This window comes from Equus caballus, chromosome 1 (genome assembly GCF_041296265.1).
Source record: "Equus caballus isolate H_3958 breed thoroughbred chromosome 1, TB-T2T, whole genome shotgun sequence".
In the NCBI taxonomy this organism is placed as follows: Eukaryota; Metazoa; Chordata; class Mammalia; order Perissodactyla; family Equidae; genus Equus; species Equus caballus.
Window position 1 is genome coordinate 152,193,148 of NC_091684.1, and position 24,732 is coordinate 152,217,879.

The window sequence follows — 24,732 nt, forward strand, 5'->3', positions numbered from 1 at the left end:
GGCTGCATGCTGCTATTACAGTCATGTTATTGGGTCGGGTAAGCCCCCCTGCCATGCATGGCTGGCTGCAAAGTCTAACAGCACAGAACTACTCCTGTTTTGCTGTAGAGAGTCAGGCCCCAGTGTGGCTGGTTGCTAGGCTCAGGGACTCACAATTGCTGTAGACCTCTGATGTGGCTCCCTGCAGGTGTGCACTCTCATCAGCTCTTTTTTGGATGGGGCAGGCCTCTGGCTAGATGTAGTTATGCTGCCCTGGGGCATACAACTGCATCAGGAGCTCAGATGCATGGAGCCAGCCCCAGGTACAGCTGTGCACAATCATTTCAGGCATTGGAAGGTGGGGCAGATGCCCTGTGAGGCTATGTGGGATGGGCAGTGGCACAAGTATGCTGTGGGCCCACATGCCCCACATGCCCCACAGCCCCGCCACTGTGGGCCCACAAGTTTGCTGTGGGCTTGCTGGTGGGTGGTGCTAGTCCCTTGAGAAGGCTTCCTGCTTCCTGGCTGTGCTCGATTGCCTCAGGTGCTATATTAGGTGGGGCAGAGACCTGTCCTAACAGGCTAAAGGCAGAGGTACAAAAGCAACTATCAGCATTTGCGTCAGCACAACTGAACTGGTCACAGTAACAGCTGCCACCAGTGTCTCAGCTGTCTCCTGCCTCTCCAAGATAAGCTCCAAGCTTAATAAGTGAGTCTCTTTTACCAATGGATTTTTCTACCTGGTGTTTTTGGGCTGGTTTACTGGTCTGGTGAATCCGTATGTGGGCCCTGTAGGAGCAGGTTTTTCTTTCTCTGAAGTTCTGTAATTTTCTTGGGTGTATTCCCTGTTGGTTTTCAAAGACAGCAAAACCAAGTTATTATGAGATCTCACCTCTGTTGTGCTGAATGTAAGGGCTGGGTTGCCTAATGTGGAGCTCAGATCCCCTGCTCCTCTCGGAAAAGCTCCATACATTTGAGATAGCTCCTGGCTATGAAGCACCATGGCTGGGGTGTAGTTTTTATTCCTTTGGCAGAGCTCTCTCTGTTTCTTTCAGCTCTGTCTGCGCTGTCCCTTGTGGAGGTTCTTTTTATCCAGTGTCCAGGTCTTTCTCAGAAGAAATTTTTCCACTGGTAGTTGTAGATTTGTTGTGTCCATGGGAGGAGGCAAGTTCAGGATCTTCCTACACTGCCATCTTCCAAACTCTAAATAAAATGTCAGTGTGGGGTTTTCGGAGGTTCATCTTATTTGGTATTTTTGGGGCTTCTTCGATTTGGATACCCATCTCTTTCCCCAGATTTTGGAAATATTTGGCCATTATTTCTTTGAATAAGCTTTCTGTTTCTCTCTCTCTTTTCTTCTTTTGGAATTTCCACAATGTGTATTGGTCTGCTTAATGATTTCCCGTAAGTCCCTTAAGCTTTCTCCACTGTTTTTCATTCTTTTTTCTTTTTGTTCCTCTGACTGAATTATTTCCAATGAATTGTCTTCAGGTTCACTGATCTTTCTTCTACTTGGTCTATACCCCTGTAGTGAATTTTTCAGTTCAGCTATTGTGTTCTTCAGCTCCATGATTTCTGTTTGGCCCTTTTTAATATTTTCTTTCTCTTTGTTGAGGTTATCATTTTGTTCATGCATTATTCTCTTTACCTCAGTAAGCATGTTTACAACAGTTATTTTGAATTTTCTGTCAGGTAGAGCATATAACTTTATTTCATTAGGGTCATTTTCTGAAGAGTTATCTTGTTGCTTTGTTTGTTACATCTTTGCCTGATTCTTCATTTTCCTTGACTCTGTATTGGTGTCTGTGTGTTAGACAAAGCAGCCACCCCTCCAGTCTTCACAGCTGGCCTTGTACAAAAGACCCCCACCAATCAGCCTGACCAGAGATTCTGGCAACCCCTCAATCTTTTGTGCTAATCCAACCTACTTTCTCTGTTTTTCACAGTCCCCAGGTGTCTAGGGTAGACCAGGTCCTGTCAGTGCATGAAGACAAGTGAGACTGAAGTCAGTTCCTTGGGCAGTCCCCAGAAAAGTTGGTTCATTGGACACTCTGTCCAACTCTCCTTCCTGAGGGAGTATCTGAAAACTGGTATTTTTTGTCTGCTTGCTCCATCCTGAACCAGAAAGAGGTACTATGAGGACTGCCAGCCCAAATTTCTGTCTCTGTTCTCATTAGCCCCAAGGTGGCTAGATTATGCCAAGTCACCTCAGCAGTCTAAGACAGGCAAGAGAGAAGCCAGTCCTTTGGGAAGCCCTCACAAAAGTTGTGGCTTTAGAAACCTAGACCAACTCTTTCCCTCACCAGGGACAAGCTAGCAGCTGTGGTTTTTGCCCTCTCACTCTGTGCTGAGCAGAGGGGAGGAGGATTTACCAGTCCAAGTCACTGTCTCTGTTCTTCCCTGGATGGCTAGACTGTTCTGGGCCCATCCGAGCTCCAAGACTGGCGAGACAGAAGCCAGTTCTCTGGGGAGCCCCCTCAAAAAAGTTGGGCCATTGGATGTGTGAACCAACTCTTTCCCTACCCTGGGAGAATCTGGGAGCTGGGGATCTCTTCCTGATCATATGATGCTATGCCAGGGTAGGAATTCTGGCAAAAGGATGTTCTGAATTTCCCTAGTGGCTTTAGTGAGTCTGGCTTCATGTTTGCCTGGGGTGCACCAACCTTTCAGTTAGTTTCTGGATTTCTCACAAAGGGAATTTGCCCATGAATTGTAGTTGAATCAGTGTGTTTTTGAGGGGAAAGAAGGTCCAGGTCTTCCTAGTCTGCCATCTTGCTGATGTCACCCTGAGATGACTTCTTGAATGGGACCTGTGCTGCTTTCTTAAAGCTGTGCATGTAAGCACCTGGTCTCAAAAACTACCCTTTCTTCTGTGATCTTAAGAAGGCACCAGTATCTTGGCACCAGTAAGTATCCTGGCAAAGAGACCCAGCTGGATGAGAGGGAAGGGAGTGTCAGGTACACTGAGTTCTATCTCTATTCCTGAGACTGGGAGATGTAAGAAAACTAGGGAATGAGAGTCTTCTCCTGGAGCCTTGATAGAGGGACTAATACCACTTGTGGGTCTGCCCCCTCTTAAGGTACCCCAGTGGCTGTCACTAAGCCCAGATAGCAGACAAAAAACCCACTACCATAATACCTAAGGGGCCCAGTGATACTTTTAGAAGAGGCTTCTATGAAACCAAACCACTAGAGAACAATGACAACTTTAAAACTAATATTAGGCTGTAAAGATTTCAGTAGAGCACAAAAAGATTTTCTGGAACCGAAAGACTAGATCTGCAGGCAAATTAAGTAGAGGGAAAGGAGAGGAGTAATACTTAAGTAATAAGGAGTAAATTTCCCAAGCTAAAGAAAAGGCCTGAGTCTGCTGATCAGAAGGTTTTGAGAAGTTCTGGACAAGACAAATGAGTCATAGCTTGGTAAGTTCCCGAGGTCTAAGGATAAAAAGAAAATCTTACAATCTTCCAGAAGGAAACTACAAGTTACTTCCAGAGGAAGAAGGACCATGGGGCATCGAGTTTCTCTTCTATAACACTTGAGGCAGAGATGAGTGAGGTGAATCACGTGAAAGTTACTGAGAAAAAAAATACTGCATACCAAGAATCCTGTAGCAAGACCTTACTCGCCTGCCAGAGTGAAAGTAATGTACTTGAGAATACGCAAGGATTCAAAGGACATGTCACCCACGTCTTCTATCAGAGAAAAGGATGTTAAGAAAAGATCTAACCAAACAATAAATGAGTCAGCTTAAAGGCTTCAGGAGGGAGGGAAGATAAAAAGGAAAAAAATAGTAGCAATGAGCAAGGATCCTTACAATAGATAATTAGTTACGTTGGGATGGATCATAATAGACTGTTTAGAATGTGTAACAGAAGTGTGCAAAATAGAAGAGACGTATATTTCAAGGGAAATGTTAATAATAGCCTGGAACTAAATGCATGAAAGGAGAAAGAGGGGAAGTAAAAGTCTTCCACAGGTCTCATGTTGGTGTGTGAGAACGGGAAGTGAAAGCATTCATTCTGAGGAGGCGGAAGAACAGCAGGAGAATAGAGAATTTGGGGGAGATAGTTGGAATCCTATCTTCATATAATGGAAAAAAGTATGGTTCTGACTATGAGGGACAAAAAGGAGGAGGCAGCTGGTAGAGTGGAAAAGGAGAGTAGAGCTCCCCAGCTAACAAGGAAAATAGAATTGCATAGGAACTTGAGCTAACTAATTAATACAAAGGAAATGGAGGAGAGTGAACTAAGTGGTAAAAATTAAGTAAAATAGAAGAAACAAGGCACTGATGACTTGTTTGCTAGATACAATTCACACCCTTCAGTCTAAAGTTCAGTCCTATTTGATCTTTCTGCAACCTTTGGCGCTCTTCCTCACCCTCTCCTTCTTGACGCTCCTTCCTAGCTCGGCTTCCCTGACATTACTTCCAGTTTTCCTCCTAGTTTTCTGACCATTCCTTCTCAGTGTCCTTCAACTGTTCTTCACCTCTATTGCCGCTGTTCTCCAGGGTTTTGCCCCAAATCCTCTCTCTGTAGACTCTTCCTTGGTGATCTCATCTACTTTCAAAGCTTCTGACCACCACCTACCATGGACCACTCCCGAGCTCTGTGTGCAGCCTAGGCCTTTCTTCTGAGCTCTGGACCCACAGGGCCAACTACCCATGGTGTGGCTCCACCTGGAGGCCCACAGGGACCTCAAACTCAGCACGTCCAAACTTTCCCCAAATCTCCTGCTGCTGTATTCCTAAAAGGAAAACAGAAGAAAAACCTTTATCAAGTCAGTGGAAGAAAGTGTCATAGCATTTTATATTTTATTGCTTTATTAGTGATAGCAAGATTTTTTTCATATTTTACTCATCAGTTATGTGTGTGTGTATGTATGTGTATACACAAATCCTTTCCCTACTTGATTTTCCTTAAGCCCCTTTCTTCCTCCCTGACTGTGCCTTAATTTGGGTCCCTGTCGTGCCTCAACCAGATTACGGCGACACTTTCCTGAGGGCTCCCCCTGCTCCCTGCTGAAGTGCTCCCCAAGTGCTTAAGTGCTCCTCCTAGCATAAGTCTGCTAGTTTATGCACCCAGACTCGATTCTTTAGTCTGAGGGATATGTTTATTATACAAATATGATTGTGTCAGTCCCTTGCTTAAAATATTTCAGGGGCTTCCCAGTGCCTTCAGAGTGAAAACCAAGCTCCCTGGCATGGCACACACGGGGTCCTCCATGATCCGACCCCTGCCCACTCTCTCTCGCCTATGTCTCACCATTCCACACTGTGTCCTAGATTCCTTCTTTCAGCTTCTGGGAGGTGCCTGCTCCTTCCTTGCTCCATGCCACTACAGCACTCACCTCTCTGCTTTTTCTGCCCTTTTTCCCTTCTCTATCTGGCTAACTTTAATTCATTCTTTGAAACCTACCTCTGGTGTTCTCTTTTAGAGCCTCCTCACCCCTGACCGCAGCTCTCTGGGAGGCGTAGCTGCCCCAGCTTCGCACTCCCACTGCAATCATGTTTACCCATTCTAGAGTCCATCCATCATTTTATAATTGCCTTTCTACCTGTCTATCTCCCTGCCAGTCTGTGAGCTCCTTGAGGACAGCCCAACATCTTACTCATTATATTCCCAGAACTTTAACGCATGCCTGGCATATAGTACACGTTCCATACATTTTTGAATGACTGAATGAATATGTGAGAAAATGAAATACCCTGGCTATAGTTTCTGTCTGAGACTTCCTTTCCTGAATGTGAGATTCACTCACTGAAGAGGGAGTAATTGAAGTTTCATGCCACCATCCCCTCTGCCCAGTGAGAGAGGGTGCTCCCTTGAGAAAGTTTTTCCATCCCAAGGGGTGTTTGAAGGGAGTTCTCTGTATCTGCTTACCTTGTAAAATTTCCCTCTCTTTGGTCCTGGCCTCGTTTACCTTCCTGTTACATTTCTGGGGGAGCACTACTAATACTCATGTCTTCCCCAAAAGGCCCTCCCTGTTTCACCAAAGGCCCCAAGCCTGAATGTCCAAGCAGACACTGAAAAGGGGCCAAAGTCTCAGGGCCAGTCAGCTCTAGAGGACGCCTTATTGGTGTCCCTTCCCCTTCCTGTTTGCCGTTGCCTGGTTCATGCTGAGTTTGGGGTAGGGTTCTGTGTGCTGAAGCCGGAGCCTCCTGATATGTGCTTCAGGGGGCCTTAGGGTGGACTAAGGGCTGTGATGGCCCCAAGAACCCAGCACTTTGGAGTGTGGGACCAGAATGCGAGAGGCAGGCCAGGGCAAGGGCTTGGCTCAGACTGGCGTGGGAGTGTATGAGTCAGGCTCTTCAGAGAAACAGAACCAACAGGATGTATATGCAGATATGTATAGATAATATAGAGAGGTCATATATATATGTATTCATTATAGGGAACTGATTCATATGATTGTGGAGGCTGACAAGATGTGCAGGGTGAGTTGGCAAGCTGGAAAGCCAGGAGATTTGATGCTGTGGTTCCAGTCTGAATGCTGGCAGCCTTGAGACCCAGGAAGAGCCAATATTTCAGTTCAAGTCCTAAAGCAGGAAAAGCCAGTGTGGCAGTCTAAGGCAGTCAGGCGGGAGGAATTCTCTCTTACTCCAGGGAGGGTCAGCCTTTTTGTTCTAGTCAGGCCTTCAACTGATTGCATGAGGCCTACCCACTTTAGGGAGGGAGATCTGCTTTATTCAGTCCACCAATTTAAATGCTAATCTCATCCAAAAACACACGGAAACACCCAGAATAATGTTTGACCAGATATCTGGGCACCCCGTGGCCCAGTTAAGTTGATACATAAAATTAACCATCTCAGGAAGCAATAGAGTAAGCAGGTAACCCCCTAACTTCAGCTGTTGGAAGACATAACCTACACACATACACACACACACACACACACACACCCTGCCCTCTAACTTAGGCTTCCCAAAAAGGGCGGCTCCAGCCCATAAGAGGCATTTTTGGAAAGTATGGAGGCATTTGTCACAATCACAATTTGTCACAATGATGGGAGTGGGGATGCCACTGGCATTTAGTGGACTAGGGCAGAGATGCACATGTTCTTCAGTGGTCAGGACAGTTTATATCACAAGGTACTGTCACACATGGCTTTTAAACATCCCGCTGGATATTCATGCCCATGAAAACCCTGTTCATAATTATCTGAGTCTAGCATCCATTTTACATATAAACACAAAGGATTTTTGCAGTTCTAACATAAACTGAATTTTTCAGGAATGCAAAATTGATTGAAGGAGGTACATTCTGTGTAGGACTTTACAAGTTGTTCACCATTCTGGAAAATCAGATTATGAATGACAATGCCAATCACAGTATTTGAGCGGCCCTTAAAATTCTTGTGAATCCGCGCGCATTTTTATCTGTTGCATTCATGGTGATTCCGCACGTAAGAGCAGAGATCTAATGACTCAGGTCTTCCAGCGTGGTTGTGGACATGTTTTTTCGGGTATTGAAATACTTATTTTAGTATGAAATTACTTTTCTTTGTTCCTTGATTATAACTCAGGGAGTGCATTATTTTTATTGAAATTATGAATTTTAGAGGGGAAATTTTGTAGGTAGGCAGATTCTATGGTTTTCATTTGAGCATAGCAAAGGGAGAGTTACAAATTATTTGTTATAAAAGGGGCATTGGGTCTAGTGTGTGGCTGAGAGCCACTACCCTAAGTGAGCCAGTGCCTATGAGGAAATGCTCATCCGTCTGGTGGGCCCAAGCCTGGCCCCAAATGGCCTGTGTGCAGTAAGGAGACGGGTCCCTTAATAACCTTATCTTCCACTTTGGAGAAATTCAGAAATTAACAAGTCCCTAAGTGACTGGCTTATGTGTCCTACTCTCAGTGTCACTGAGATGTTTCTTTGTTCAAGCAAGGGATGGAAGAATCAAGAGTTTTCAAGCCTAGCTCCTCCCAGGAGTTTACAGGCTCTGCCTCCTCCATGAAGGCCACCTGGACCAGCTCCACCTCCAGGAAACTCTCTCTTTCCTACTCTGAGCTGCCTACACTTGCTCCGCCTTAACTTCTTCTTGCGAGTTCATTTCTTATCCTTTCAGATGGACTGTAAATTCCTTGAGGGGAGAGATTGATGTGTCCTATGTCCTAAGGCACTCATTAAGAATGTTGAATGAATGAGTAAGTGAACGAATGGATGAATGAATGAATGCATGATTTGGGGTTGGGGGAGGATAATAGATGGCTCTACTAATTTAATGCCAGTGTCTGGATATCCAATAGAGGGGACGGGTTGGTGCTTTCCACCCAGCCAGCTTGCCGGCTGAACCCCTCTAGGGGTGCCTTGGGCTTTAATCAGGAATTTAATTAGCCCTGGCACCTGATTCTGGAAGAAATGGAGAACAGCCATGAGCACAAGCAGGAGAGATCTGAGCTATCACCAGTCTGACATATGGCGCCATGTAGCCCCCACCAGCTTCCGTTTAGGGCTGGACTGAGTCCTAGGTTACTTTACTTCTAAATGTTAAAAGTGTTTATTCTTTTGAGATGCTAGGTGATTAAGACCTTTTATTGACTGCCTGAAACCAAAAATATAAACTACTTTTGGATGATTAGGGGTATTTGCAAAGTGGTTGAAGATGTAGTGGGTGTAGGGAACACAGTTCTGGATTTGAATTCAAAAGACTGGGCTTGATCCCTGACTTTTCTACCAACTAGTTGTGTCGCCATGGCGAAGTCAGTTCATATTTCCAAGGTGAAAAGTCTAGGAGTCAATGAAATGAGGTAACAACTATTTAAAGGAGTTACACAATGATGCATTGGCAGAGGTGGATACACCATGAAGCTCAAGATCGTGAAGCTTTAAGGCCCCTCAGTGCACTGGCCCCTTTCCAAGGCCCTGTGCCTCGGTTTGTCAGATGGTATTATTACCTTAAATCTGGGTCTTCTATTAAGAGTTCTTCTGGGTTCAAAATTCTATGTTTCTGGCCAATGAGCTCTAGGAAGGGCATTTTCTGTTACACAACTCTATCCAGTTTTATAACTCGCTATTTTTGAGTTTCAAGGACAACACTGTGTCATAGGTACATTGTTCCTTTCTTTAGGTACTTAGCACGATTTTGGACAATTCTGATAAAGAAAAAAACCTGAGTGAAAGTCTAGATCCGTGGTATTTACTGGTATAATATTTAAACTTGAGCCTCATTCTACATTTTATTGTAGTTGAGAATTCTACCAGCAAAAATTCTTTTACTGTCAGGTCCATGTCATGGTTCTATTAGTTTTGCTCATCTCATTTCTTGTCATTCGGGATTTCCAGACATTAGGTGTTAATATTGCCCATGCACTGCTTTTCCTTCATATTCCTAGAAGAGCTTTGCCTCTGGCCTCTTGGAAGCCGTGGCTGGGAGGTGCTGGGTAAGGTATGCATCGAGCTGACAGTGTTCAGTAAAACAGGTCCTTATCCTGTAGCAGCCTGATTTGGACACTTACCCTAATCAAACTGGGAAAATCTGGGGGGCTCAGGAATTCTCTTAATTACTTGTTGGATAAGTATGAGGTGCAAGCCCCTGATTTAGTGTCATACTACGGACCCAAGAAGACAAAGCAGAGAAAGCATGTGGTAAAGGAGGTGAATGTCTTTAGGCTGCAAGTCCTTGCATTAGATCCTTTCTTCCCAGCCTTCTCAGTCCTGATAACCTCTTCGCCCTGCCAGCAACAAGCACTCCAGGTCAGTGGGCAGCTTAAATGGACTTCCAGTTAATATTTACTCTCCCTGTTGAAATTTGCATTTTCCATATATACTTTTTCTCATTTAAATTTAATTTCTGTATTTTTTTTGTTGGCTTTAAATCAGTGTTTAGTTTTGAACCAGCTTTGAATTTGCCTTTTGTTCTTTTGGCTTATAATTATCTTTTAGTTTATCTTATTCTACTGCTGTTACGTTCTCAACCATCCATGAGCTGGATTAGAAGAGCTGGTGATCAGTGTGTGACCTTGTCACCCAGCATGCACTACTTCATCAGACTGGGGTTTAATAAATACGGTGGCTCCTCTCTTTACAATGTTCTGGTATCCTATAAATTGGTTTGTTTTATTTGCCTTTATTTCTATGTCGGCATTTTAAGAACAATTCCCAAATTTATTTGGTAACACATTGTTATCAAATGAGCCTAATGGTAATTAGGAATAGCTAGACTAATTCCCAACAAGTTACGACTTCATAAGTACGAATCTTCGGAAATGATGAGAAATGTCTACATTTAAATAAGGAGAGTGTCCACTCTGTTGGGGGTGGAGGGCTGTCCTCTGACCAAGGGGAACATGTGGGAATAGTCCCATTCCACATGCTGCCTGATTTTAAGATCGCACCAAGCCTGTCATCGTGCTGCCCAGTCTTCAAGGGGGCTGAAAGACGCTGTGAATAGAATCAGAAGGGACACATTTTTGTGTAGGCTTAAAGAAAAAAGCGAGACCCCCCCCTCCCCCCGCCCGCCATGTCTCCTGGTTTTATTCGCGGCACAGAAACATTCCACACAGACCCTCCTCCCCCCTGCCCTGCACGCCAGGCTCCTGTTGTCATGTTACAGACGGTGTCAGAAATGCTGCGGTGAAATTCAGCCTGTGGGTTTCAGAGATCTGGAGCATTTTCTCGGGAGGAGGGATCCACACACAAAAACACCATTCGGAATCCCTGTGGTGACTGGGAGGTGAGGAGAGGATGAAGCCTAGGGAAGGTGGGAAGGGAAAACGCAGGCATCTTTCTCTCCCTCCCTCCTCTTCTCCATAGGGCTCCTGAGTGGTGGAGCTAAGATGGAGGTGACTTAGGGAGTGGGCTGGCTCCAGACACACACACCGCCTGGGGAGGTGATGGGGGCGTGGACACGGAGGTTTGTGCTGAACTTTACAGTGTGTGAGCGCTTTCACGTTATCTCATAGGGGTAGGTCAGTGGCTCCTGAGCCATGCTATAGTCCTAGAAATCAGATTTCAGAGTGGTTAAATAAATTTCCCAAGAGCTCACAGTTTCAGAAGAAGGGTTAGAGCCACATCCAAATCCGAAAATTTGGCGTTGGAAGGCCCCCGTGCCTAAAACATCTCCCTCTCTTGGTTCATCTTTGACGTCTCAAGGTCTACTCTTTAAAATTAATTTCTTTGGGAACTTATGGATTTTTTTCTCCCACAGGGCATCCGCATTTTCTTTCTTTAGGAAGCGTGATGCCCGAGCGCGAGTTAGTCAATTGGCTGCTTTCCATCTGAGAGCAGCTTCCTATAGTAGGAGCTGCTCAGTAGGCAGGGAAGGAGGGGGCTGGAGAAGACCAGGCATGGTGGGCAATTGTAGGCCACCCACAGGCCTGGGCTCTTGGGGAGGTGATGGCTCACCTGTAGGGGTGTGGGAGGCGGTCCAGAGAAGGCGACCCAGAAGGCCACTAGAAGAGAAAGCAGGAGGAAGGCACAAGGTCCATTTCCTTCCTTTTTACTGGGCCAGCGAAGGCCTGTCCAGGGCCCTTGTGGTTCCAGCTGGCATTTGGCACAGAAGAAAACACTGAATTCCTTGTAGCCATTATTGAGGCTTCAAGGTTTGGCACCTCTGTGTTAGCAGCACTTTAGGAACAGTTGAGCCAGAAGTGGGATGTGTTCCCTGCAGACCTGTAATTCTAGGAACTGCATTGTTTCCTAATGGGATCACTGGTTATGGACTCGTGGAGCTGGAAGGGGTTCCACAGTGGGAGAGAAAGCTAGAGGTCCTGCAGTCAGCAACTGAGACCCAGAGGGATGGGGGCTTGCCCAAGACCACATGGCCAGTTAGCTTCCTCACAGCTGCTGCCATCAAAGGTAACTGCAAAACCCTAATGGGGCAGGCTGGGGAGGGAAGGTGGAAAACATTCTGTCAAGCTCTCCTCAGAAAGTTCTCTATCCTTCCAGAAATTAAAAAATGTGACGACTGAAGGGGGCCTGGGACGCATTTTTAAGTGATTTGGTGGTGTGACCAACATTTGAGTCCTTCCAGTTTGCTCTTCCTGTCTGAATGGCTAACAGCAGTAGCAGCAAGAAACTCTTACAGAAAACTTAGCTCTAAACGCCAAGGCCGTTCCTCTCTCTAAATATAGCGTACAACAAGAGACAGGCATTTGCATGTAGTAGTTCTCTATTAATTTTCCCTTTGTGCTTCCAAATCAGCTAAGGGGCCGCACACTGTTCAGAGAAAGCCTCCACTTGTTCTCCGCTCGCCCGGCAGGAGATCAGGGGAAGAACACGGTGCCTCGCAATTAATTAGGGCCACCTTCCTCTGAAGAGGTCGGGCCCCCAGTGATGTGGAAGGTGCTCGCAATCTCCACTCGGCCTAAGTCCAGGCCAGGAAGCAGCGCCTTTACTCCACAGCCCAGCCCTGCCAGTGGCAGGAGGGCCGCTCCAGCGAGAGACAGGGAGGCGAGAAGGGAGCTGCAGCTCCATCCTCCATCCTCCGTCCTCTCACACAAGCGGATGAGGATGCTCCCTGACTTGGCTGCTGCACTCAGGAATTTCATTTACCAGGTTTCTTTTCTGAAAGGCATTTCTCTCAATTTAGTTCACAGGTTGTTGGTGGGTTCCTCTTCCTTTCTTCCCAGGAGCTCCTCTGGGCTCCTCCCCTCTCTGTGAGGGCCTAGGTCCCCCCTTTCCCGGACAGGGTCCAGCCTGCCTGCGCACTCTCTCAAGGGCCTCTGGGGCCAGAGGATGAGTTCCTAGGTGCTGTCGGTCTGTTCCGTTCAGCAGATGTTCATTGAGGACCGACTCTGGGAAGGCTCGGGACCAGGCCTGAAGCACCCGGGGACGGAAACCTCTGCTACCTGACCTCATGGAGTCTATAGATCAGTGACAGAGCCGGTTTGGGGGATGGGAAGGGAAAGGGCTGAGAGGGACCTCAGGAGTGGGGTTATATAAAGAGGGGGGGATGATGCAGATTCTGTGTCTCTCCAAACTGAGATAGCTCTCAGGCTTGTTGGGGGGCATACAAAGCTTCAGGAATTGTCAGTGCCTTCCAATGGAGCATCTAGGAATGTTACTCTCACCTTCCCACTCACCCGCCACCTGACCGTGTGCTGTTTTGTGTTTGACTGTTGGTTACTTGCGTCTCTGAGTTCTTGTCTCAGCCGGAGGACAAGTCTCTTCAGGGCAGTGCCACCGAATCCCAGCTGTTTCCCCTGAGCTTACTCAGCCCAGGGCAGGGTGGAAGTAGGTGCTCCACAGGCACTTGGCAAACACACTCATCGGGGGAAGGCAGGCAGCTGGAGGCGGGGGTAGGGCTCATGGCCAGTGGAGGCCTCAGAGGCTTGCTGGCTCCCCTTGATCCCCCCTCCCCAGTCTGTGGCTCTTGACACCTGCTTTGCTCCCAGACTTAAGGCCAACGGCTCAATGATGTGCTGCTCGCAGTATGCAGATGACACGGCGGTGAGCAGGGACAGGGCTGTGGACTATGCCCTCGCTCAGAGAGGAAAAAGAGATCTGGGTTTGGACCTCAGGCTCTCCAGTGCTTATCCACTTGAGTCTCCACACCTGTAATAGGGGAAGATGACATCTACTTCCTAGTGTTCTGAAGATTCAGTTAACGTGTGTGAAAAAAATGGTCAACATTGAGTGTTGCTTTGTGGCCTACAAAGGGATTTCCCATCCATGATCTTATTTGAACCTCACAGCAGGCAGGCATTCTTATCATTTCCACTTTACAGATGAAAAACTTGAGGTTCAGAGAGTGTAAATGACCTACTAGAGAGCACACAACTATTAGGAGGAGCCCAGCCTGACTTTGGCCGGTGATGCCTATCTTAAAAGGATAGCCGGCACGTGTCTGGGGTCTTAAAGTCCTTTCACGTCCAACTGCTTGTTCTTCCTAGGGGGAATGTATAAATGCGCAGTGTTGCTGTATATGAAACATTCAGGGCATGATTTTCATGAGATTGCCGCAGCCAATGAAACAGGGAGTCTTCGGTAATCACGTGGATCCAAGTGCTTCACTGGCCGTCTCTTACGGGTGACAATGATGGGTTACGAGGACTGTATAAGAACCGTTTATAACAATGTCTACCAGGTATAATGATAAGATCTGGTGAGATATTTTGATCGCACCACAATACACGAAAGTGTCTGTGAGAATTGTATGTGTTTCTTCATCTGACAGAACCTGCATTTATCTTCAGAAAACTTTGTCATGAACGAATTTAAATTATTCTTTCATGTCTGATTTCAGATGCTTTAAGTGGTACATCTGAGAATGAGATTGTTGATTACAGTGTTTACAAGGAAATGGGATGAATATTCTATTAATAACTATTAAAATCTGCTAGACTTAGGTTAAGCCTAAAATATATCTAGTTTTAATAAAATAAGGTGAACACCTTCCGTTTTCAGCCTGATTAGGGGAGAGGGTGTAGGGGCGAGAGTCTTAGGCTGAGGCTTGAAAGGAACAGCAACAGTTTGGCCAATGGGGAGGGAGGTTGCACAAGACAGGAATGGGATGGACTGGTGACAACCCAGGGCAACGCCTGGAAAGTGCTTGGCCCCTCATAGTTGGGCAATGAATGCAGAGGGACCAGGGTCCATTCATTGCCTTCAGCTTTGCAGACTACATCTCAGGGTGTTTCCTGTGAAAGTTCCAGAAGAAAACCACTGTGGTCAGCTTAGGGAATATGTGGTTCATGTTGGAACTCTGGAGATACCACATTACTGGAGAGGTGCACCCTGGATGACTGACAAGATGAAACTCAACTTTCCAGATGTTGGCAATGATAGGAGACTCAGTTCCAACGACCAGTTGTTTATTGAAAGAATGTTAGCTCAAGTCATAACAAATGCATTCTAACCCTGACAGCCACAGGAAGGGTACCAAGAATGAAGTGTCCCTGATCCCATGAAACAGCTCACTGGAATCTGTGAACTCTAGAACCTGGAATGGGAGGATTCTGACACCCTTGCCCCATGATCAGCCAAGACTGAGAATGCTGGGAGGCCTGAGGCTGCAGAGGTCTGGGCATCCGTGAGCCCACCCTCTCCCCAGGAGATCCCTCACTCATGAGGGGTCATGTGCAGGGCATGGGTGATGCAATTCCTAGATAGGACACTGGCTCCTGACTGTAAGTGGAATGTGCACAACTGGACTCTGGCAGGAGGTTTTGGTGCTGGTCAACCCATCAAACTAGGTAAGTCCTTAGAGCCTGAGGGGGAACAGGAGACTGCTCCATGCTTTGTCAGGGAATGGGAAGATGTCAGAAGGTGGGGCTAAGAACAGGTCTTTGGTGTTGAACAAACATGGCTTTGTACCTCAACTTTGACATCAACTGAGTAATTTTGAGTAGGTGGCTTCATTTCTTTGAGCCTCAGTTTCTTCATCTTCATCTGTAAGAGAGGGGTGGTGTTACAACTTTCTTGCTAGGCTATCGAGGGCAGTAAATTAGATAATGTTGTAGAGCACACAGCACTGTGCCTGACATATGGGCACTTACTACATAGTGAAGTAGTACCCTGGCCACTGTAGTCTCATGGGATGTCTGAGCAGGGGGCCCAGGAAGGGTCCTCTGACTTAAAGGTAGGTCTGGATCCTGGGCTTCTGGCAACACTTGGAGCTTCCTGATGGAGGTTTGGGGGAACTAGGGGACCACAGTCCAGTTCCCTGGTGGTGTCAAAGTGTAAAATCTCCATTCCTACCCTTCCTGTCCCAGATTCTCTCAAAGGCAGAATAGGACTGCGGGATGGCACTGGGCCAAGTGTCAGGAGAACTGAGATTGGCTCTGCCGCTCCCTGGCTGGATGACCCTGGACACATCCTGTAACCTACTGAGCCCTGGGTTTCTTCATTTGCAAACTGAGGGCAAGGTTGTCTGCTCTGTTTGTCACTGGATTACATTTAACCTCATTAGCCTGGCACTCAAGCTCCTTCCATCATATTCCCTGGCCTCATCTCCCGTAACTCCTCTTCAGGCCCATATGGTCCTGCCAATCCAAACTTTTCTTAGCATTCCCTTCATACCTAGACAGAACCTTCCTGCCCAGGTCTTTGTGAGTCTAAATCCTATGTACCTTTGCATCCCCTGCAGTATCTAGCACAGAGTCTTGCATAAAATAGATGATTACTTTATCAGTTAGGATTCGGCTTGGTTACATGTGACTGTAAAATGAAAATAATAGTAGTTCAAACAAGATAGAAATTATTTCTCTTTCATGGTAAAGAGGTCCAACAGAAGATAGCCCAGGGCTGGGATGGTGGCTGCAGGTATCAGGGACCCACACTCCTTCTGTCTTGCTGCTCTACTATTCTTAGCACATCACCTCATGGTCCACTATGGCTGCCAAGTTTCAGGCATCTTATTTTCATCCAGCCAGCAGAAAAGAGAGGAGAAAGAGGGCAAAGAGTGTATTCTCTCCTGTTAAGGAGGGTTCCTGTGTGCTACACATGACACTTCTGCTCATATCTTATTGGCTAGAACTTAGTCACATGGTCATTTGAGCTGCAAGGGAAGCTGGGGAGTATAGTTGTTAACTGAGCATGTTGCCATTTCTAACAAAATTGATAGGGAAGAGGGGGAGAATGGACATTAGCATATCCACATGTTTGCTTCTGCCACAGTTATTAAAAGAAAAAAAAAACACTCACTACCAAGTTTAAAACCCCAGATAACGGATGAGATTATGATTACAAAACACTTACCTTTGAAATGGTATGGATATGCTGATCTTTAGATTGGAAATAGCCCTATTCTTCTTCACCTGTGGTAGGAACATGCTGACACATGTTTTTCATAGAATGATAACTCAGAGCTGTAAGTGAAGATAAATTATCAGTCCTTCTCCTTATTGCATTTTACCAAAGAGGAAAGTGAACTCCAGAAAGACTAGGTGATTTGCCTGTGGTCACGTAGCTGATTTGTGAAGGAGTCGGGACTACAACTTGTGTGTCTGGACCCCATCGAATCTTTTTCCTGCTTCTCCTTGGTGAGTGGCCCATTCAGGTTCTGGAGGCCTTGAATTCTGTGGGCCTCCCAATCCTGGCTGGGGACCCTGCTTACCCAGCACCCCTGGAGGCAGATCTGAGTCACCATGTTGTCAGCTGCATTCCTGTCAGCGTGCAGTTCAAAAAGCCTTCAGCATGGAGAGAGGGAAAGATCAAGAAGTAGACAAACATGTTATTTAAATAATAAGCCCTTTTTGCCAAAAGTAAATAATTACCTCCTTTCCTTTGCATGTAGAATACATAGGATCCTGACTTAGGCACTGAAGGGAGCTACCGGGAAGCATAAGAAACGGTTGTTGCCCTGGAGGATTTGGATGTATGGACTCATTCTTCTTTCCAGTCATTCATTCAAAAATTACTTCTTGAGCATCAACGAGAGGCAAACACTGGGCTCAGCACAGGAAATACAACAGTAAATTGGACAGATATGGTTCCTGCTCTGAAATTACTTATAGTCTAGTAGGGGACAGAGACCAGTAAACAGGCAAATATAAAGTGGAATTAAAAATGCAGTGATGAGGGGGCTGGCCCCGTGGCTGAGTGGTTAAGTTCGCGCGCTCCGCTGCAGGTGGTCCAGTGTTTCGTTGGTTCGAATCCTGGGCGCGGACATAGCACTGCTCATCAAACCACGCTGAGGCAGCGTCCCACATGCCACAACTAGAAGGACCCACAATGAACAATATACAACTATGTACCGGGGGGCTTTGGGGAGAAAAAGGAAAAAAATAAAATCTTTAAAAAAAAAAAATGCAGTGATGAGGAGGGGACAAGGTACTCTGCATATGTCACCTAGAATGGGATGTGGGGGGTTCAAGGCTTAGTGGGTGAGATAACATCGGAGACCTGAAGACTGAGTATGTGTAGGCCAAGCAGGCACTGTGTAAGGGGCACAGAGAGTGGGAAGGAAGAGTATTCCAGATAGAATGTACAAGGGAACGTGTGTGTAAGGAGCTGAGAAGGCTTATCATGACCAAGAGTGTGGCAGGCCTCAGTGCTGGTGATGGCAGAGGGGGTAGGGGAATGGAGAGAAACGTGACTAGAAAGGTAGGCAGGAATCAGTAAATGAAAGGCTTTGAAAGGCCTGTTGGAGAGTTTATATTTATCTTGAGGCCAGTGGGATAAAGGACTTGAAGCAGATTTGTGTTTTAGAAAGAGTTCTCTAGCCTCAGTGTGGAGAATGGACTGGAGGGGCAGGTCCAGAAACAGGAGATCACTTAGGAGGCTGTTGCAGTGATGGTGGCCCACACCAGAAAATGGCCCTGAAAGGTGGTTGATGGATTTGAGATATCTTTGAGAGGTACAACCAACAAGCTTTAGTGACTAGTTGGAAGCAAGAAATGGAAAAGATGGAGGAGACCAACATCCACAAGGGAAAAAATTAAAATAAAGACAGATGTTAACAAAGAAAGTCATAGAATAAGAGCTATCCAGAAAGAAAATGGCGGCATAGCCATGTGTTTTAAGTAAGAGCTAATTGCTATGGGTTAGAAAGATTTTTGTGGGCTTCCTGGAAGATCCAGAATTAGAACTGGGCCTGATATATGGGTAGGATGGTGGTGAGTGGAGAATACATCCCAGGCTCAACAAAGAGGCCTGTAAGAGTATTGAGGCAGAACAGTTGATTTGTTTAGCAGATGTTTTGGTGATGGTTTTCCTGGGAGAGCCCCAAAAAAGCTGGTTCTCTGGGGGCACAACTAAGACTCATGCTGAAGGGAGGGGCTGGGGACATGAATCTCATCACTCTCCCAGAATGGTAAAGAGTTCTTCATGTCCCCAAAGACACTTGTGTCGGAACCTCAAGGGCTCTGTGGACCACTAGACAGCCCATCACCAAAACCCCACAGATCCCAGCTTCTACCAGGAGAAAGATGAAAGTCCTCTTTTCCCAAAAGAAATGCTTTTATGCTTGTGGGTCTTCTGCAGTGACCCAGGGCCCCATGTTGAGAGCTGCTGTCCCAGGGTGTTGCCTCACTATTTCTGGGCCCCTGCAGAGCCCTCCCTGGCAGGCTGCATTGGTGAGTGAGGCCTGTGAACCCATTAAGGAGCTGCTTGGACCCAAGGCTGTGGAAGACACGGCTGCGTAACTGGCTATGGAGCAGCCCCTCTGGCTCAGGGGATGAGTCTTGCCAGGCACCGTGCCCTGCCTGAGCCCCCTGCCCCTCTGGGTACTGGCCCTAGCCTGCATTTTTTTGTGTGTGTGTGTGGAAGATTAGCCCTGAGCTAACTACTGCCAATCCTCCTCTTTTTGCTGAGGAAGACTGGCCCTGAGCTAACGTTCGTGCCTATCTTCCTCTGCTTTATATGTAGGACACCTACCACAGCATGGCTTTTGCCAAGCAGCACCATGTCCGCACCAGGGGTCCGAACCAGCGAACCCCAGGCTGCCGAGAACCGGAACGTGCGAACTTAATCGCTGCGCCACTGGTCCGGCCCCTAGCCTGCATGTTAATGGCACCCTGGTCCTATGTGCTCTAGCTCAAAACCCACTGCCATCTCCTGCTTTGGCCTAGCCTCCAGGCTCCGACATTGGCTCTGATCTCAGGACTGCCACAGTCTTCCCAGGGACCTCTTTCTGGGGCACTAGCCCCTGATGGTGACCTCTAAGGTAAATAATGATAACTTCTAATTGACCAGCAGCACCGCCTGAGGACCCACCATACCTCTGGGGCTGTGCTGGACTCTTTACTACATCCTCTCTAATGCTCACCACCCTCTTGCCAAGCACGTTATTCTCCCATTTTATCGAATTAGAAACTGAGGGAGAGTAAAGGACTGTCCAATGCCGCCCAGCCTCCCTGTCCACTGTCCTACACATCCTGTGTATGAGCCAGAGCAAGTCCAGGGGACAATCATGATTGGCAGGCGTTGTGCTGGGCACTTCACAGATGTTGCATTTTATCCTCACAAGGACCTTATCGGGGTGGGTACTACTATTCTCTTTTCACAAGTGAGAAAAAGACTCAGAGAGGTTAAGTACTTATCCCAAGGTCACCTAGCCAGGAAGTGACAGAGGCAGGATCCAAACCTAAGTCCGTCTGACACCAAAGCGTCCTCTCTCCACCTCTCCAGGTACCTAAGCCAGGTGAGAGTTGAACCTCCTTTCCCGATTCAAGTTTTCAATGCCAAGGTGGGAAAGCACGTGATTCAGGGAAACAGTTACAGTGAGGTCGTGTGCCCCAATCCTTTCCCAACCCCTCTTGGGTGATCCTTGTGCGGTTTTTAGAGATGGGAAAACTGGGGTCCAGAGACGAGCGAGGGCTTCACAGGGCACCATGCCACCACTCTATTTTCTCATCCTTTTGGCCCACTCCATGCCACAGAGACATGGCTCCCGGGGTTCAGCCCATGACCCAAGCTTGGTGCCTACAGTCTGCTCCCCCCACCCCTAGCTTTCTGTTCCATGGCCAGGACTACTCAGCTTTTGATTCAGTTTGAATGAGTCATTAAGTGTAAAACAAAGAAGAGAAGGCTTATTCCCTTGCTAGATGAAATGAACCCACCCACCTTTTGACTTCTTTTTGTTCTGCAATGATGACAGTATGAAATGACTCAGATTTGTCACACTCAAAGAGACTACTTTGTATTTTTCTTGAAAATGAAGAGACAATGTGTGAATAAATGAGCCGAAAATGGCTCCCGAAGGGAGGAAAGGATGACCTCCGGGCACGTCAATGCAGAGTGGAGGCTGAATGAATGTGCAAGAATGGGAGGCAACAGCAGCAATTCCTTGGCAGAGAGGAGAGCTGAGTGGAAGCAGATGTGGGGGCCAAGCAGCAAAGCCCTTCAAGGGCACTCACTAGCAAAACCTGAAGAAGCTACCACGGATCTCCAAGCCTGCTTGACTTAAATCCAAGCACATTCACAGGCAGCTGGAGGGAGTGGAGGAAAGGTATTTTTAAAAGAGTCATCATATGCGGGGTGGGGGATGGAGAACTTTCGGTTTCTATTACCTCTCTGCTCCAAGCAGCCTGGCCAGGGAAAATCAGGGCCTGGGAGAGGGGCAGAAATGTCTTGGAGTCAACTCTCAACACTGTGCCCCTCTTGGGAGGAATGAGCTGAGAGGATCTAGTCTACTATAGTCTGCCCTTCAAATGTGGGGTAACTGTCCCCTCGCTCAGTAGCCACAGCTCATCTTTGCTCTGGCATTGCCCAGGGACTCTTGTTCTTGGTGGTGGGAAAGACGACAGAATTGGAAGTCGGAAGAGTTGGCCCTTTCTCCAGCTTACCGCTGGATGGTCTGGGATAAAACTCTCAACTTCTCTCAGATTGTTTCCTCTGAGGACACAGGAGGTGATTGCTACCACCTACCTCAGAGGATGGTGGTTGGGAGGATGAAATGAGATGCTGCATGAAACGAGAACAGCTCTGTTAACTGTAAGATACTGTACACATGGTAGTTATTATTGTGTTTCCAGACATAGAATTAACATTCTGACAGACTTGACATCAAACTAGAAATCTGAGGCAATGGGGGCATTCCGCTCAATTATTTAGCCTCTGAAAAACATGATGAAATTGGAAATGCTTTTATTGAAAGTAAAAAGTTTTCTGCAGAGCTTCCTTTCCTTTGCAATCAATTCCAGGCTCCCCATGGTGCTCAAAGGGCTCTGTAGGAAGCTGCTGGGGAAAGCCAACCTCCATTCTGGTTACTATGAAACTCCATTTTTGGTTCTATGAGCATCTCCACTTCAGTTACTTGCACTATTACAAAGGGTGGAAAGACTTCTTGGCAGGAAAGTGGTTTCTTGTTTTGTAGCATTAGGGTTTGATAAATGTTATCATTTTTTAACAGAAAAAGTCCACGTAGGAGCTGATAATGGGTGTTATTTTAGAGCTGGGAGAGACTTAGAAGACCATCTAGTTCAATCCTGACATTTGCCAGATGAGGAACTGAGGCCCAGGCAAGGGGGCTGATTTGCCCTGGGTCTCACACTTGAGTCAGTGAGCCAAGATTAATCCCCAGGTGTGTGTTCCTATTCATGTGCTCCTTCCCTTACCCCAGGGTCAAAAACTCAGACGTCTTCAGGATCCAAGCAGGTGAGGAGGACGGCTTTGGCAGGTAAGACAATAGGGAGTGGTGGGATGTTCAGTTCAGTTTTAAGTTTATCCTGTTTGGGTTTTTCCAAGCTAGTTGAATCTGCAAATTTATGTCTTTCACCAATTTGGGAAATCTTCAGCCATTATTTTTTCAAAAATTTTTTTCTAGACCAATCTTTTTCTTCTCCCCTAAAAATTACAATGACATGAATGTTAGACCATTTGGATATTGTTCCACAGATCCCTGAGGTTCTATTCATTATTTTGCAAAAACTTTCTCGTTCTTCGGATTGGATAATTTCAATCAATCTATCTTCTAGTCTGCTGACTCTTCCCTCTGTCATTTGCATTCTGCTATTGAGCCCATCCAGTGAATTTTTTATTTCCGATATCACATTTCTCAGTTCTCCAATTTCCATTTGGCTTTTTTTGATAGTTTCTATTTCTCTACTGACAACTTCTATCTTTCCATTTATTTCAAGAATGTTTACCTTTACATTATGAACGATGGTTATAATAGCTGCTTTAAAATATTTTTTTCTAGTAATTCCAACATTGTCTTGTCTTTTTTCCTTGAAGGTTGGTCAGAATTTCCTGGTTCTTATCACGTTGGGTAATTTTAGATTGTATCCTGGACATTTTGTATGGGATATTATAAGACTCTGGTCCTGTTAAAATCAGAGCATGTTGTTTTGTTTTGTTTTGTTTTAGCAGGCAATCAAAACAGTTCAGTTCAAACTGCACGTTCTGTCTTGTCTTCTGTAGGTAGTTCAGGTTTCAAAGGCTTTGCTGTGCTGTTCGGCACATGCGTTCCTTGGAGGTAAGCCTAGTACTTACGTTGCTTCATACACAGAATCCCTTTACCCCACTTTTTCCTCTGCAGAATTTCCCTCACATTCTTCACCTCCTAGGATCCCCTTTCCCTGATCTTCTGGCTAGAAAGATAGGGATCTCTCTTAGAGTTATAGCCCCTGATGATGTCACAAAGTTTCATGCCACTGGGCCTGCTCCAAGGGCAAAATGGCAAGAGAGAAGAAAAAGAAATGAGGACTCTCCTCATACTCCCCACATCACAGGGGCCCCATTTCTAGGTTCCTCCATCCAGAGGTACAGGTTTTCTCTCAGGGATTTTAGGTGTCCATGCTGCTGCCATGATGGTGGCAATGTAGTTTTGGAGCTGCATCTGGCCTTCCGGCTAGGCTGAGAGAGAAAAAAAAAATGAGAAAAAAGAACAAGGATTTTCCCCACACTCTCTGGATTGAAGGAGCCCTTTGTCCAGGTCATCTGGACAGGAATAGGAGCTGTTCTTGGAGTTGTTGCTCTTCATGACTTCTGTGCAGTTTCATTATTCAGCTCACCTTTGGGCCAAAGCCGGGAGAAAAATTCCAGGAAACTCGCTGCCACCATACTGATAATCCATCAAGTTTTGATTTCTCTCCCCAATACACCTGCTTTTATTTACTTTTTCAGAGTCCTATTTAATTGCTTTGTCATATTTTTCCAGAGGATTTAGTGGGAAGGATAGAGTGCAGTGCACTTCTTCCATTTGGTTGGAGCTGGAAGTCTAGCAACACCCTTGGAATTTGGTTGGTGTCCCCCTAGGACTTACTGGTAGAGGCCCACTGAAAGAACCTGTACTGGGGGATCCCATATCCCCAGGCCAGGTGGTGCCAGGACCCAGGGATCTATGACTCCAAGTTTTCTATATTACTTGGGTAGATACTTGATATAGATGTTCACTCAACAAAGATATATCGGTTGACCTTATGTGCTATATCCTGGGGATACAAAAAAGGCTAAAATATGATCTTTCCCCTCAAGGAGCTCATAGTCCAGTGGAATAAAAGGAATTTGGGCTAAAAATTCAGGATCCAAGCTGGGAATCCTTCTCAAGGCCTCTCAGGGGCCCTAGAACCACAACACATTGTCTGAGAGCATTTCCCAGCCCAATTCTGGGGCTTGCCTTTCTAGAAACCATCTTTGATTGCCTCTCTCCTCTGAGAAGAACCAAGTGTAAAGCACTTCCAAAAAGCAGTGTATATAAAGCGCTGCTTTTAGTTTTGTGAAATCTACAAAATGCTGAGATTACTCTGGGTAACAGTCTTCTTGCCTACTAAACATAGTCTTAGAGAACACAGTCTGGTTCAGGGCTCCAGAACTCAAACGGGAAGAGTTTGGAAAGTGTCCAGAGTAGCACTTGAAGTGGAAAAAGGATAGAATCTGATATTTAAAAAAAAAATGGGAGTAGGAGAAGCTAAGGCCATCTGCCAAGGAGATGCTCCTTCATAAGGAAGATTAACTGTCTCCCCCAGCCCACCTCTGCTGCCTTTTCTCTTTGAAGGCACTTATTTTCTCTTTCTACATCGACATAATACCTGAGCATTGAATCTGGGAAAGGAGATAAAAGGCAGGAAGAAGAATTGGGGTCAGCCATTTAGCTAGTGCAAGTAGCTGCTGCTTGCGATCACTCTGACTTCTGGGAAGGCTTAGACCCTTTTAAAAAGTTTGCCTGATTAGTTCAGGCCGACCCAGGGTAACCTCTCTTTTGTTAACTAAACCCAACGATTTGGGACCTTGCACGTCCACCAAATCCCTTTTGCCATATAAGGTAACAATCACAGGAGTGAAATTACATTGTATTCACAGGTCCTCCTCACTCTCATGTTCTCATTCAATGGGGCTCAGGCTTCCATTTAACCTTTTGGCAGAATAGGTCCAGATAACTCCCTTCATTGTCCTGAGCCCTTATCTCAATGTGGCTTTCTGGCTTTCC

At 46.3% G+C, this 24,732-nt stretch overlaps 1 protein-coding gene and 1 long non-coding RNA gene across 3 annotated transcripts in view; one reads left to right on the plus strand and one right to left on the minus strand.

The window, feature by feature from the left end:
- The first annotated feature begins 512 nt into the window (after positions 1–512).
- The window catches only part of CYP19A1 (cytochrome P450 family 19 subfamily A member 1), a 110,972-nt gene continuing 86,752 nt past the window's right edge, over positions 513–24,732 (plus strand). Inside the window, exons 1-2 of one of the 2 annotated variants that reach the window (XM_005602588.4) lie at positions 562–688; positions 21,925–21,981. The gene's annotated coding sequence lies outside the window, so the exon portion shown is untranslated. Of the gene's footprint in view, positions 689–21,924; positions 21,982–24,732 lie in introns of both variants that reach the window. The other variant, XM_005602587.4, reaches the window with a different exon arrangement.
- On the minus strand, positions 15,173–17,070 carry LOC111767773 (uncharacterized). Its single transcript, XR_002799602.2, has 3 exons — positions 16,978–17,070; positions 16,620–16,729; positions 15,173–15,311 (listed from the first exon to the last, which is right to left on the minus strand). It is a non-coding gene; the product is annotated as an uncharacterized lncRNA (long non-coding RNA).